Below are 12,449 nucleotides of genomic sequence, written 5' to 3'. Positions count from 1 at the left end.
TAATTGATATTTTTAGAGAATTTCAGCCCAAAGGAATAGAATGTACATTCTTTTCAAGTGCACATGGAATACTTTTCAGTGTAGACTACATGTTAGGTCACAAAACAAGTCTCAATAAGTTTAAGAAGCTTAAAACCATACCAAGTGCCTTCTCTCAACAGGTGCTATGAAAAATGAAATCAATTACAAAAAGAAAAACTGAAAAACACACAAACAAAGGAGGCTAAATAACATGCTACTAACAATAAATGGACTAACAATAAAATCAAGGAAGAATACAAATGATATCTTGAGACAAGTAAAATAAAAACACAATGATCCAAAAGCTATCGGAAACAGTGAAATCAGTCCTAAGAAAGAAATTCATAGCAATAAAAGCCTACCTGAAAAAAGAAGAAAAATCTCAAATAAAGTATATAATATTACTCCTAAAGGTACAAGGAAAAAAACAACAGCAAACAAAGCCCTAAGTGAGTAGAAGGAAGGAAATAATAAAGATAAGAGTGGAATTTTTTAAAAGAATAGATTCTAAAAAAACAAAAACAAATGATCAATAAAACCAAGAACTAGTTCTTTGAAAAGTTAAGCAAATTGAGAAACCTTTAACCAGACTCATCAAGAAGAAAAGAGAGGAGACCCTAACAAATACATCAATTTCTCCTTCTGATTGTTTATTATTGGTGTATACAAATGCAACTGATTTCTGAATATTAATTTTGTATCCTGCTACTTTACTAAATTCATTTATGAGTTCTAATAGTTTTTTGGTAGAGTCTTTGGGATTTTCTATATATAGTATCACGTCATCTGCATATAACGACTATTTTACTTCCTCCTTTCCAATTTGGATGTCTTTTATTTCTTTTTCTTGTCTGGTTGCTGTGGCTAGAACTTCCGCACTATGTTGAATAGAAGTGGAGAAAGTGGGCAAACTTGCCTTGTTCCTGATCTTAAGGGGAATGGTTTTAGCTTTCCCCCATTGAGTATTATGTTAGCGGTGGGTTTATCATGTATGGCCTTTATTATGTTGAGATATGATCCCTCTATACCCACTTTACACAGAGTTTTTATAATAAATGGATGCTGGATTTTGTTAAATGCTTTTTCTGCATCTATTGATATGACCATATGATTTTTATTTTTCATTGTGTTAATGTGGTGTATCATGTTCATTGATTTGCGGATATTGAATCAACCTTTCATACCAGGAATGAATTCTACTTGGTCGTGGTGTATGATCTTTTTAATGTATTGCTGAATTTGGTTTGCTAAAATTTTATTGAGGATTTTTGTGTCTATGTTCATTAGGAATATTGGCCTAATATGAAAGAGAAGATGAGACAACTGACGTAAAAAAGTTAGCAAACCAAATTCAGCAATACATTAAAAAGATCATACATCATGATCAAGTGGGATTTATTCCTAGGATGCAAGGTTTGTTCAATACCCACAAATCAATTAACATGATACACACATAAACAAAATGAAGGATAAATATCATATGATCACACTTATAGATGCAGAAAAATCATTTGACAAAGTTAGCATCCATTTATGATAAAAACTCTTAGTAAAGTGGGAATGGAGGGAACATACCTCAAAATAAAAAAGGCCTTATATGAAAAACCCATGGCTAACATCATACTCATAGGTAAAAAGTAAAAAACGTTGTCCTGAAGATCAAGAAGAAGACAAGGTTGTCCACTTTCACTACTTTTATTCAATATAGTATTGGAAGTCTAACCACAGCAATCAGACAAAAAAATTAAAGGCATAAAAATTGGAAAGAAAGACATAAAATTGTCATAATTTGCACATGACATGATACCAAATAGAGAACCCTAAAGAATACATAAAAAAACTATTAGAACTGATAAATTAATTTAGTAAAGTAGCAAAATGAAAAATCAATATTCAGAAATAGGATGGATTTTTATATACCAATAAAAAACTATCAGAATGAGAAATTAAGAAAAAATCTTATTTACAATTGCATCAAAAAATAAAATACCTAGGAATAAATTTAACCAAGGAGGTAAAAGACATGTACTCAGAAAATTATAAGACATTAAAAAAAGAAATTGAATAAGACACAAATAAATGGAAGCATATACCATGCTCATGGATAGGAAGACAACACTATTAAAATGGCCATACTATCCCAAACAATCTGTAAATTACTGCAGTCTTTATCAAAATACCAATGGCGTTTTTCAAAGAATGAGAACACATAATCCTAAAATTTATATGGACCCCAAAAATACTCAGAATAGGCAAAGTAGTCTTGAGAAAGAAGAACAAAATTGGAGATATCATGTCCCTAATCTCAAACTGTATTACATTTCTATAGTAATCAAAACGACATGTAACTGATATAAAAACAGAGACATAGATCAATGGAACAGAACAGAGAGTCCACTAACAAACCCACACCTATATTCAATTAATCTATGACAAAGGAGGCAAGAATATGCAGTTGGGTAAAGAAAGATCGGCTATTCAGTAAATGCTGTTGGGAAAACTGGACAGATCCATGAAAAAAAAAAAAGAAATGAAAAGAAACTAGAATACCTTCCTACACCACAAAAATAATAAACTCAAAATGGATTAAAGACTTAAATGTAATAACCAAAACTATGTAACTCCTAGAAGAAAACATAGGCAGTAAACTCTCTGACATTAGTCTTAGTAATATTCTTTTTCTAATATATCTCTTTGGGCAAAAGAAAATAAAAGAAAAAAATGGGACTACATCACACTGAAAAGTTTTGCACAGCAAAGGAAACCATCAGTAAAACAAACAAAAACCCACAGAATGGGAGAAGATATTTGCCAATTATACATTCGATGTTTGCCAATGATATATCCAAAATTTATAAAAAACTCATACAGCTCAACACCAGAAAACCCCAAACAATCCAATTAACAAATGGGCAGTGGACCTGAATAGACATTTCTCCAGAGGACATACATACATACAGCCAATAGACATATGAAATGATGCTCAATGCCACAAATCATCAGAGAAATGCAAATTAAAACCAAAATGAGATAGCACCTCAACCTCATCAATAAATCAACAAACAAGTGTTGGAGAAGATGTGGAAGAAAGGTAACTCTCCTGCACTGTTGGGGAGATTGTGAATTCGTGTAGCCATTATGGAAAACAGTATGGAGGTTCCTCAAAAAATTAAAAATAGAAAAACTTATGACTCAGCAATTCAACTTCTGGGTATTTATCCAAAGATATCCAAAACCTTAATTTGAAAGGATATATGCACCCCTATATTCATTGCAGTGTTATTTACAATAGCCAGATATAGAAGCAACCTACATGCCCAACAATAGGCAATTGGATAAAGAAGAGGTGATGCATATACACAATGGAATATTACATTAATCGATAAGTGTGGGACATTGCTCAATAAAAATCTTTTTTTTAAAATGACCAAATGAAATCATTTTTCTTGCATGCAATATTACTTTATATTAGTTTCAGGTGTACAGCATAATGGTTATACATTTATATAATTTATGCATTGATCCATTCAGTTAGTCTAGTACACACCTGACACTATACATGTTGCTACAACATTCTTCACAGTATTCTCTATGCTGTACTTTACATCCCCATGACTATTTTGTAACTACTAATTTGTATTTCTAAATCCCTTCACCTTTTTCACCCCGTTCCCCAAACCTCCTCACCTCTGGCAACCATCAGTTTGTTCTTCTTATCTACAAGTCTGTTTCTGTTTTGTTTGTTCATTTATTCTGTTCTTTACATTCTACATATAAGTGAGATCATATCGTATTTGTCTTTCTCAGTCTGACTTATTTCACTTAGCATAATATACTCTAGGTTCATCCATGTTGTTGCAAATGGTCATTCTTTTTAATGGCCGATTAATATTCCATTATATATGTACCACAATTTCTTTATTCAATCATCTATTGATGGGCACTTGTGTTCTTGTGTTTTTTCTATATCTTGGCCATTATACAAAAGTAGCTGCAGCGAACATAGGGGTGCATATATCTTCTCAAATTAGTGTTTCTAATTTCTTTGGATAAATACCCAAGAGTGGAATTCCTGGGTCGCAAGGTAGTGCTAATTTTAATTTTGGAGGGACCACAAAACCATATTCTATGGTGACTGCATCAGTTTGCAATCCCACCAACAGTGCATGAGGGTTCCCTTTTCTCCACATCCTCGCCAGCACATGTTGGTTGATTTATTGATAAGAGCCATTCTGACAGAAGTGAGATGGTATATCACTGTGTTTTTTATTTGCATTTCTGATAATTAGTAATGTTGAGTATGTTTTCATATGTCTATTGGCCATCTGTATGTACTCTTTGGAGAAATGTCTATTCATGTTCTCTGCCTATTTTATAACTAGATTGTTTGTTTTTTGGTGTTGAGTTGTATGAATTTTTTAACAAATTTTGGATATTAACTCCTTAGGAAATATTTCTCCCATTCAGTAGGATGTCGTTTTTTTTTTTTGTTGATGGTTTTTTTTTTATTTTGCTGTGAAAAAAAACATTTTAGCTTGATGTAGTCCAATTTGTTTATGTTTTCTTTTGTTTCTCTTGTTCAAAGAGGTATATCAGTAAAAATACTACTTCCTATGTTTTCTTCCAGGAGTTTAATGGTTTCTGGTTTTACACTTAAGTCTTTAATCTATTTTGAGTTTATTCTTGTATGTGGCATAAGAAGGTGTTCAAGTTTCTTTTTTCTTTTTTGCATGTATCTGTCCAGTTTTCCCATCACAATTTATAAAATTTACCCCAGTGTAAATTCTTGCTTTCTATCTCATAGATTAAATGACCACATAGGCATGGATTTATTTCTGGGATGTCTATTTGGTTCCATTGATCTATGTTTCTGTTTTTATGTCAATACTATGCTGTTTTGATTACTATAGCCTTGTAGTATAATTTGATATCAGGTAGCTTGACACCTCAAGCGTTGTTCTTATTTCAAAGCATTGCTGTGGCCATTTGGAGTTTTTTATGGTTCCATATAAAATTTAGGATTATTTGTTCTGGTTCTGTGAAAACTGACATTCATATTTTCCTAGACATTGCATTGAACATATAGATTGATTTCTGTAGTATGGACATTTAAACTATATTAATTCTTTATACGCATGTGCATGGTATATGTTTCCATTTATCTTTTTAAATTTTTCTCTTAAATGTCTTATACTTTTCTGAAACAGGTCTTTTACTTCCCTGGTTAAATTTATTCCAGATTATGTCGTAGAAATGGCGGTGTGAGGTGAGCCTCTTGAAAGCTCCCCTGGAATTTACAACAAATTGAACAGCTATAATTCCACAAAGGACTCCTTGAGCAGCAGATAGGCAAGAATAAGAGACATGCTATTGAAATCATCTAAAGGTGGACAAATTGGGCAAGAGAGGGAGGAGGGAATGGAGAAGTGTAGAAATGGGGGCCATGCAAGCCACAGGAAGCAGCCTGGAGCTCTGAACTCCCTGCATTCCAGAACTACAGCAGTCGTGGGAGAGGAAAGATTTCAGACTGTTAGCGCTCCCCTTATGGCCCACAGTCCTACCTGAGGGATCAGCATAAAATATGACTGAACCCAACGATCAAGCATAGACCTCGGAGCAAAGAATGAGGGAAGAACAGTGAAAACGATGGTTTAAGCCCTCACTGCCAAGCAGAGGATGAAAGGCATAGGCAGGGAACCCAGCCATCCCCTCCCTACCCTTCCAGAGCTCACCTCAGTCTAGTGCTAGAAGCGGAACAGTAGCAGTGTCAGATCAAAAGAACAAAATATTTGCAGTTCTGAGAACTATGGCCCACAGCCACGAACTCATGGCCCAACTAGTTCCAGCAAAGGGAAAGGGGCCTTGGGTGCAAGACTGGTTGTGCTGGGGGTCACTGCCATTGATCAGAGCCATCTCTCACAACACACTCTACCTCCACCTCTACCTATTTGGGCAGGTCCCTGCAGGGGCAAACAGAGCTGCTGGAACACACAGGCCCTGAAACTGGTGCATGAAGAGCTTGGGAACTTCAGAAGCTCTCCAATCCTTGAACGGAGGCAGTGCCCTGAACCAGGTGACCTGCTCACAGAGAAGAAGACCAACTTCCAGAGAACCCCTGACCCCATTGTGTGAGAAGCCGGAACAGTGCAGAGAAAATATAACACTACAGTGTGAGAAAGAATAAGAAGCTGCAGCAGGAGAGAAAATAAAACATTCCACCAACACCTACTGGAAGGCAAAAGAAAGACATCTTCCATTCCACCTATTGCAGAACCCATTCCTATAGATGCCTAGAGAGACAAATAATAATTCATTAATTGCCATGAATAACCAAGGAAACAAGACAGCTCAGAAAGAAAATGAAAAGTCTCCAGAAAATGAACTTAAAGACATGGAAATATCTTTGTGACTTAAATGTCAGAGAATTCAAGATTACAGTTCTGAAAAAATTTAATGAGATGCAAGAAAACAAAGACAGGCAGATTAATGAACTCAGAAACACAATCAAAGAACAAAATGAACATCTTACCAAAAAGATTGAAATTTTAAAAACGAACCAAATAGAATTTCTGGAGATTAAGAACTCAATAAAACAAATGAAGAATGAAAATAGCCAGCTGAGGCAATAAAGCTGACCAAATTGTCCATGAGAACTTCCCAAACTTGTGGAAACAACTGGATCCTAGAATCCAAGAAGTAAATAGAATACATAATTACCTCAATCCCAACAGGCCTTCTCCAATTGTATTGAAGCTGTCAAAAATTAATGACAAAGAAAGAATTCTCAAGGCAACTAGGGAAAAAATGACGGTAACTTACAAAGGAAAGCCCCTTAGATTATTATCAGATTCTTCAGCAGAAACTCTACAAGCCAGGAGGGAGTGGAATCAAGTATTCAAACTGTTGAAAGAGACAAAGTAAGAGCCAAGAATCATATATTCAGCAAAGATATTCTTTAGAGGAACAAAGACCTTTGCAGACATACAGAAGCTGAAGAAATTTTCTAACCTGCACTGTAAGAAATATTGAAGGAGGCTATTAGACATGAAACAAAAGAGCAAAAGAATATAAAACCATGAGTAGTATTATGAGCAGACAGACTGAAGCAGAAAATGGGAACCCTTACACCAAAAAAACACTATTCACTTAAACATAACATACAGGGTAAAAAGAAAAAACACTTAAAAAAAATGAGAGAGAGGAAAAAGACAACTTGCTACTGCAGCACAGAAATCAACTCACAGCATAAAAAGGGATAATTTGTGACAACAAAAACATAAAAGGGGAGAGAGTAAAGGTCTGAACGAGCAAAGGGGAATGGAGAAAAGAAGCATGCTGAAGAAAATGGAATACTCTAAATATGAAACTGTTGGTGGGGTTGCAGATTGGTGCGGCCGCTGTGGAGGGCGGTGTGGAGGTATCTCAAAAATCTGAAAATGGAGCTGCCCTATGATCCGGTGGTTCCGCTCCTGGGTGTCTATCCAGAAAAATCCAAAACTCCAATTCAAAAATCTTTATGCACTCCTGTGTTTATTGCAGCACTGTAGGCGGTGGCTAGGACATGGAGGCGGCCGAAGTGCCCGTCGGTGGATGACTGGATTGAGAGGCTGTGGTACATTTATACAATGGAGTATTACGCAGCCATAATGAAGAAAGAAATCTTACCATTTGCAGCAACATGGATGGACCTAGAGAACATTATGTTAAGTGAAATAAGTCAGACAGAGAAAGATAAGTACCATAGGATCTCACTTATATGCGGAATCTAAAGAAAAGAATAAGTGAATGAACTAATCAGAAACAGTTTTGGAGACAAAGAGGAAAAACTGAGGGTTGCTAGATGGGCGGGGGGGGTGGGGGTAAGGGGGAAGGTGAGGGGATTAGAAAACAATCAGTAACCACAAGATGGCCACGGGGTTTGAAAATTAATCTGGGGAACGTAATTTAGTGGTTACCAGAGGGTAAGGGGGTTGGGGGGTGGGAGATGAGGGTAAGGGGGATCAAATATGTGGTGATGGAAGAACTGACTCTGAATGGTGAACACACAATGTAATTTATAGATGATGTGATACAGAATTGCACACCTGAAATCTATGTAATTTTACTAACAATTGTCACCCCAATAAATTTAATTAAAAAAAAAATAATAATCTCGAGATCCATCCATGTTGTCACAAATGGACCTATTTCATCTTTTCTTACTGCCAAATAGTATTCCATTTTGTGTATGTGCCGCAGCTTCTTTGTTCATTCATTTGTCGAGGGGCGTTTTGGTTGTTTCCATGTCTTGGCCGCCGTGGGTGGTGTTGCAATAAACATTGGAGCACACGAGTCTTTATGGATAAATGTTTTCGGATTTTTTGGGTAGATGCCTGGGGCGGGGATTGCTGGGTCATACGATAATTCTATTCATAATTTTTGGGGGAACCTCCGCGCTGCCTTCCGCGTCGCCTGCGCCGGTCTGCATTCCCACCGGCAGTGTATGGGGGTTCCTTTTTCTCCTCAACCTGTCCAACACTTGTTACTATTTGTCTTGATGTTGGCCATTCTGACTGGGGTGAGGTGGTATCTCATTGTGGTTTTTATTTGCAAAAAAAAAAAAAAAAAAAAAGAGAGAAGACACTAATAGACAAAATCAGAAATGAAAAAGGGGAAGTTATCACGGATGCCACAGAAATACAAAGGATCATCCAAGAATACGATGAAGGACTATATGCCACCAAATTCAATAACCTAGAAGAAATGGACAAGTTCTTAGAAACATATAGCCTTCCTTGGTTGAACCATGAAGAATTGGAAAATCTAAAGAGACCGATCACCACTAACGAAATTGAATCAGTCATCCAACGCTGAATAGCCTTCCTACGCTGAATCACAAAGAACTGAAAAATCTAACTAGATCAATCCAAAATAAGAAAATGGAATCAATCATCCGAAACCTTCCCAAAAGCAAAAGTCCAGGACCAGATGGTTTCACTACTGAATTCCACCAAACAAAGAGGATCTAATACCTGTCCTACTCAAACTCTTCCAAAAATTGAAGAAGTGACAATACTCCTTAACTCATCTTATGAGGGCAACGTTACTCTGATACCAAAACCTATTAAGGATAATGCAAAAAAAGAGAACTACAGACCAATATCTCTGATGAATACAGATGCAAAAATCCTAAACAAAATTCTAGCAAATCAAATGCAACAATGCATTTAAAAGAGTATTTCATCCCAGGGGCACAAGGGTGGTTCAACATACACAAATCCATCAATGTGATACGCCACAGAAATAAAATAAAGGACAAAAATCATATGATTATATCAATAGATGCAGAAAAGGCATTTGACAAGATACAACATCCATTTATGATTAAAATACTTAATAAAATGGGTATTAAAAAGTACCCTGATATAAATTGGGTATAAAATCCAATTATGACAAACCCTCAACTAATATCATAATTAATGGTGAAAAACTGAAGTTTTCACTCTATGTTCAGGAACATGACAGGCTACCTCCTATCACCTCTGCTTTTCAAAATAGTACTGGAAGTCCTAGCCAGAGCCATCAGGCAAGAGAAAGAAATAAAAGGCATCCAAATTGGGAATGAAGAAGTTAAATTGTCACTAATTGCAGATGACATGATGCTATAGATAGCAAACCCTAAAGACTCCACCAAAAAGCTATTAGAAACAATCAACGAATACAGTAAAGTTGCCAGCTGCAAAATTAACATACAAAAGTCCATTGCATTCCTATATACTAACAATGAAACCTCAGAAAGAGAAATAAAAAAACCAATTCCTTTTGCAATTGCAACAAAAGAAATTAAACACCTAGGAATAAACTTAACCAAGGATGTGAATAACCTATACACTGAAAACTATAAGACATTTTAAAAAAAATTGAAAAAGACACAAAGAAATAGAAAGACATTCCATGTTCACGGATTGGAAGAATCAACATAGTTAAAATGACTATATTACCCAAAGCAATATACAGATTTAATACAATCATCAAAATCCCCAAGGCATTTTTAAAGAAATAGAATTTTAAAATGACCAGATTTGTATGGAACTACAAAAGACCCCGAATAGCCAAAGCAATCCTAAGAAAAAAGAACAATGTTGGAGGTATCACCCTCCCTGAGTTCAGCTTGTACTATAGAGCAACAATAATCAAAACAGGATGGCATTGGCAGAAAAAAAGACCCACAGACCAATGGAATAGAATTGAAAACCCAGAAATAAACCCACATGAATATGGACAGATAATTTTGGACAAAGGAGCCAACAACATACAATGTAGAAAAGACAGCCTCTTCAATAAATGGTGCTGGGAGAACTGGAAAGCCACATGCAAAAGAATGAAACTAGACTGCTATCTGTCACCGGGTACCAAAATTAACTCAAAATGGATCAAAGACCTAAACATAAGACCAGAAACAATAAACTGCATAGAAGAAAACATTGGTACTAAACTTATGGATCTTGGGTTCAAAGAGGATTTCATAAATTTGACTTCAAAAGCAGAGGAAAGGGACTATATCAAACTAAAAATCTTCTGCACAGCAAAAGAAATCATCAACAAAATAAAGAAGCAACCAACAAAATGGGAGAAGACTTTTGCAAACAATGCTTCCCATAAGGGGCTAATAATCAAAATATATAAGGAACTCATACAACTCAACAACAAAAAAACAAATAATCCAATAAAAAATGGTCATTGGACCTGAATAGACGTTTCTCCAAATAAGACATACAAAAGGCCAATAGACATATGAAAAAATACTCAACATCACTAATCGTCAGAGAAATGCAAATAAAACCCACAATGAGATATCACCTCACCCCAGTCAGAATGGCTATCATCAACAAGAAAAATAACAAGTGTTGGAGAGGCTGTGGAGAAAAAGGAACCCTCATACACTGTTGGTGGGAATGCAGACTGGTGCAGCCATTATGGAAGGACATTCTTCAGAAAATTATGCATAGACCATATGCATACCATATGACCCAGCAATCCCTCTCCTGGGTATCTACCCAAAAAATCTGAACACATTTATCCGTAAAGATATATGTGCTCCAGCAAAAGAAACCATCGACAAAATAAAGAGGCAACCAACTGAATGGGAGAAGATTTTTGCAAACAGTGCCTCTGATAAGAGGCTAATATCCAAAATATACAAGGAACTCATGAAACTCAACAACAAAAAAAGAACCCAATTGAAAAATGGGCCGAGGACCTGAAGAGACATTTCTCCAAAGAGGATATACAAATGGCAAATAGACACACGAAAAAATGCTCAACATCACCAATCATCAGAGAAATGCAAATGAAAACCACACTGAGATATCACCTCACCCCAGTCAGAATGGCTATCATCAACAAGACAAATAGTAACAAGTGTTGCAGAGGCTGTGGAGAAAAAGGAACCCTCATACACTGTTGGTGGGAATGCAGACTGGTGCAGCCGTTATGGAAGGCAGTGTGGAGGTTCCTCAAAAAATTACGAATAGAATTACCATATGACCCAGCAATCCCTCTCCTGGGTATCTACCCAAAAAATCTGAAAACATCTACACATAAAGACACGTGTGCTCCAATGTTCATTGCAGCTTTGTTTACGGTGGCCAAGACATGGAAACAACCAAAATGTCCTTCGATAGATGATTGGATAAAGAAGTTGTGGTATATATACACAGTGGAATATTATTCGTCGGTAAGAAAAGATGATATAGGAACATTTGTGACAACATGGATGGATCTTGAGAGTATAATGCTAAGCGAAATAAGTCAGACAGAAAAAAGCAGAGAACCATATGATTTCACTGATATGTGGTATATAAACCAAAAACAACAAAAGAACAAGACAAACAAATGAGAAACAAGAACTCATAGACACAGAAAATAGTTTAGTGGGGACCAGAGGGTAAGGGGGGTGTGGGTGGGGGGTGGGAGATGAGGGTAAGGGGGATCAAATATATGGTGATGGAAGGAGAACTGACTCTGGGTGGTGAACACACAATGGGATTTATAGATGATGTAATACAGAACTGTACACCTGAAATCTATGTAATTTTACTAACAATTGTTAATAAATTTAACTAACAATTGTTTACTAACAATTGTTAACAATTTTTAATAAATTGAAAAAAAAAAGATACATGTGCTCCAATGTTCATTGCAGCTTTATTTACGGTGGCCAAGACATGGAAACAACCAAAGTGTCCTTCTATAGATGATTGGATAAAGAAGATGTGGTATATATACACAATGGAATACTATTATGCCATAAGAAAAGAAATAGTACCATTTGCGACAACATGGATGGATTTTGACATTATTAAGCTAAACAAGTAAGTCAGACAGAAAAAGTTGAGAACCATATGATTTCACTGATATGTGAGATATAAAACTGAAAGCAACAAAGA

This window comes from Rhinolophus ferrumequinum, chromosome 17, assembly GCF_004115265.2.
Source record: "Rhinolophus ferrumequinum isolate MPI-CBG mRhiFer1 chromosome 17, mRhiFer1_v1.p, whole genome shotgun sequence".
Taxonomy (NCBI): Eukaryota; Metazoa; Chordata; class Mammalia; order Chiroptera; family Rhinolophidae; genus Rhinolophus; species Rhinolophus ferrumequinum.
The sequence above is the reverse complement of the archived record's forward strand: the minus strand, read 5'-3'. Positions refer to the sequence as shown.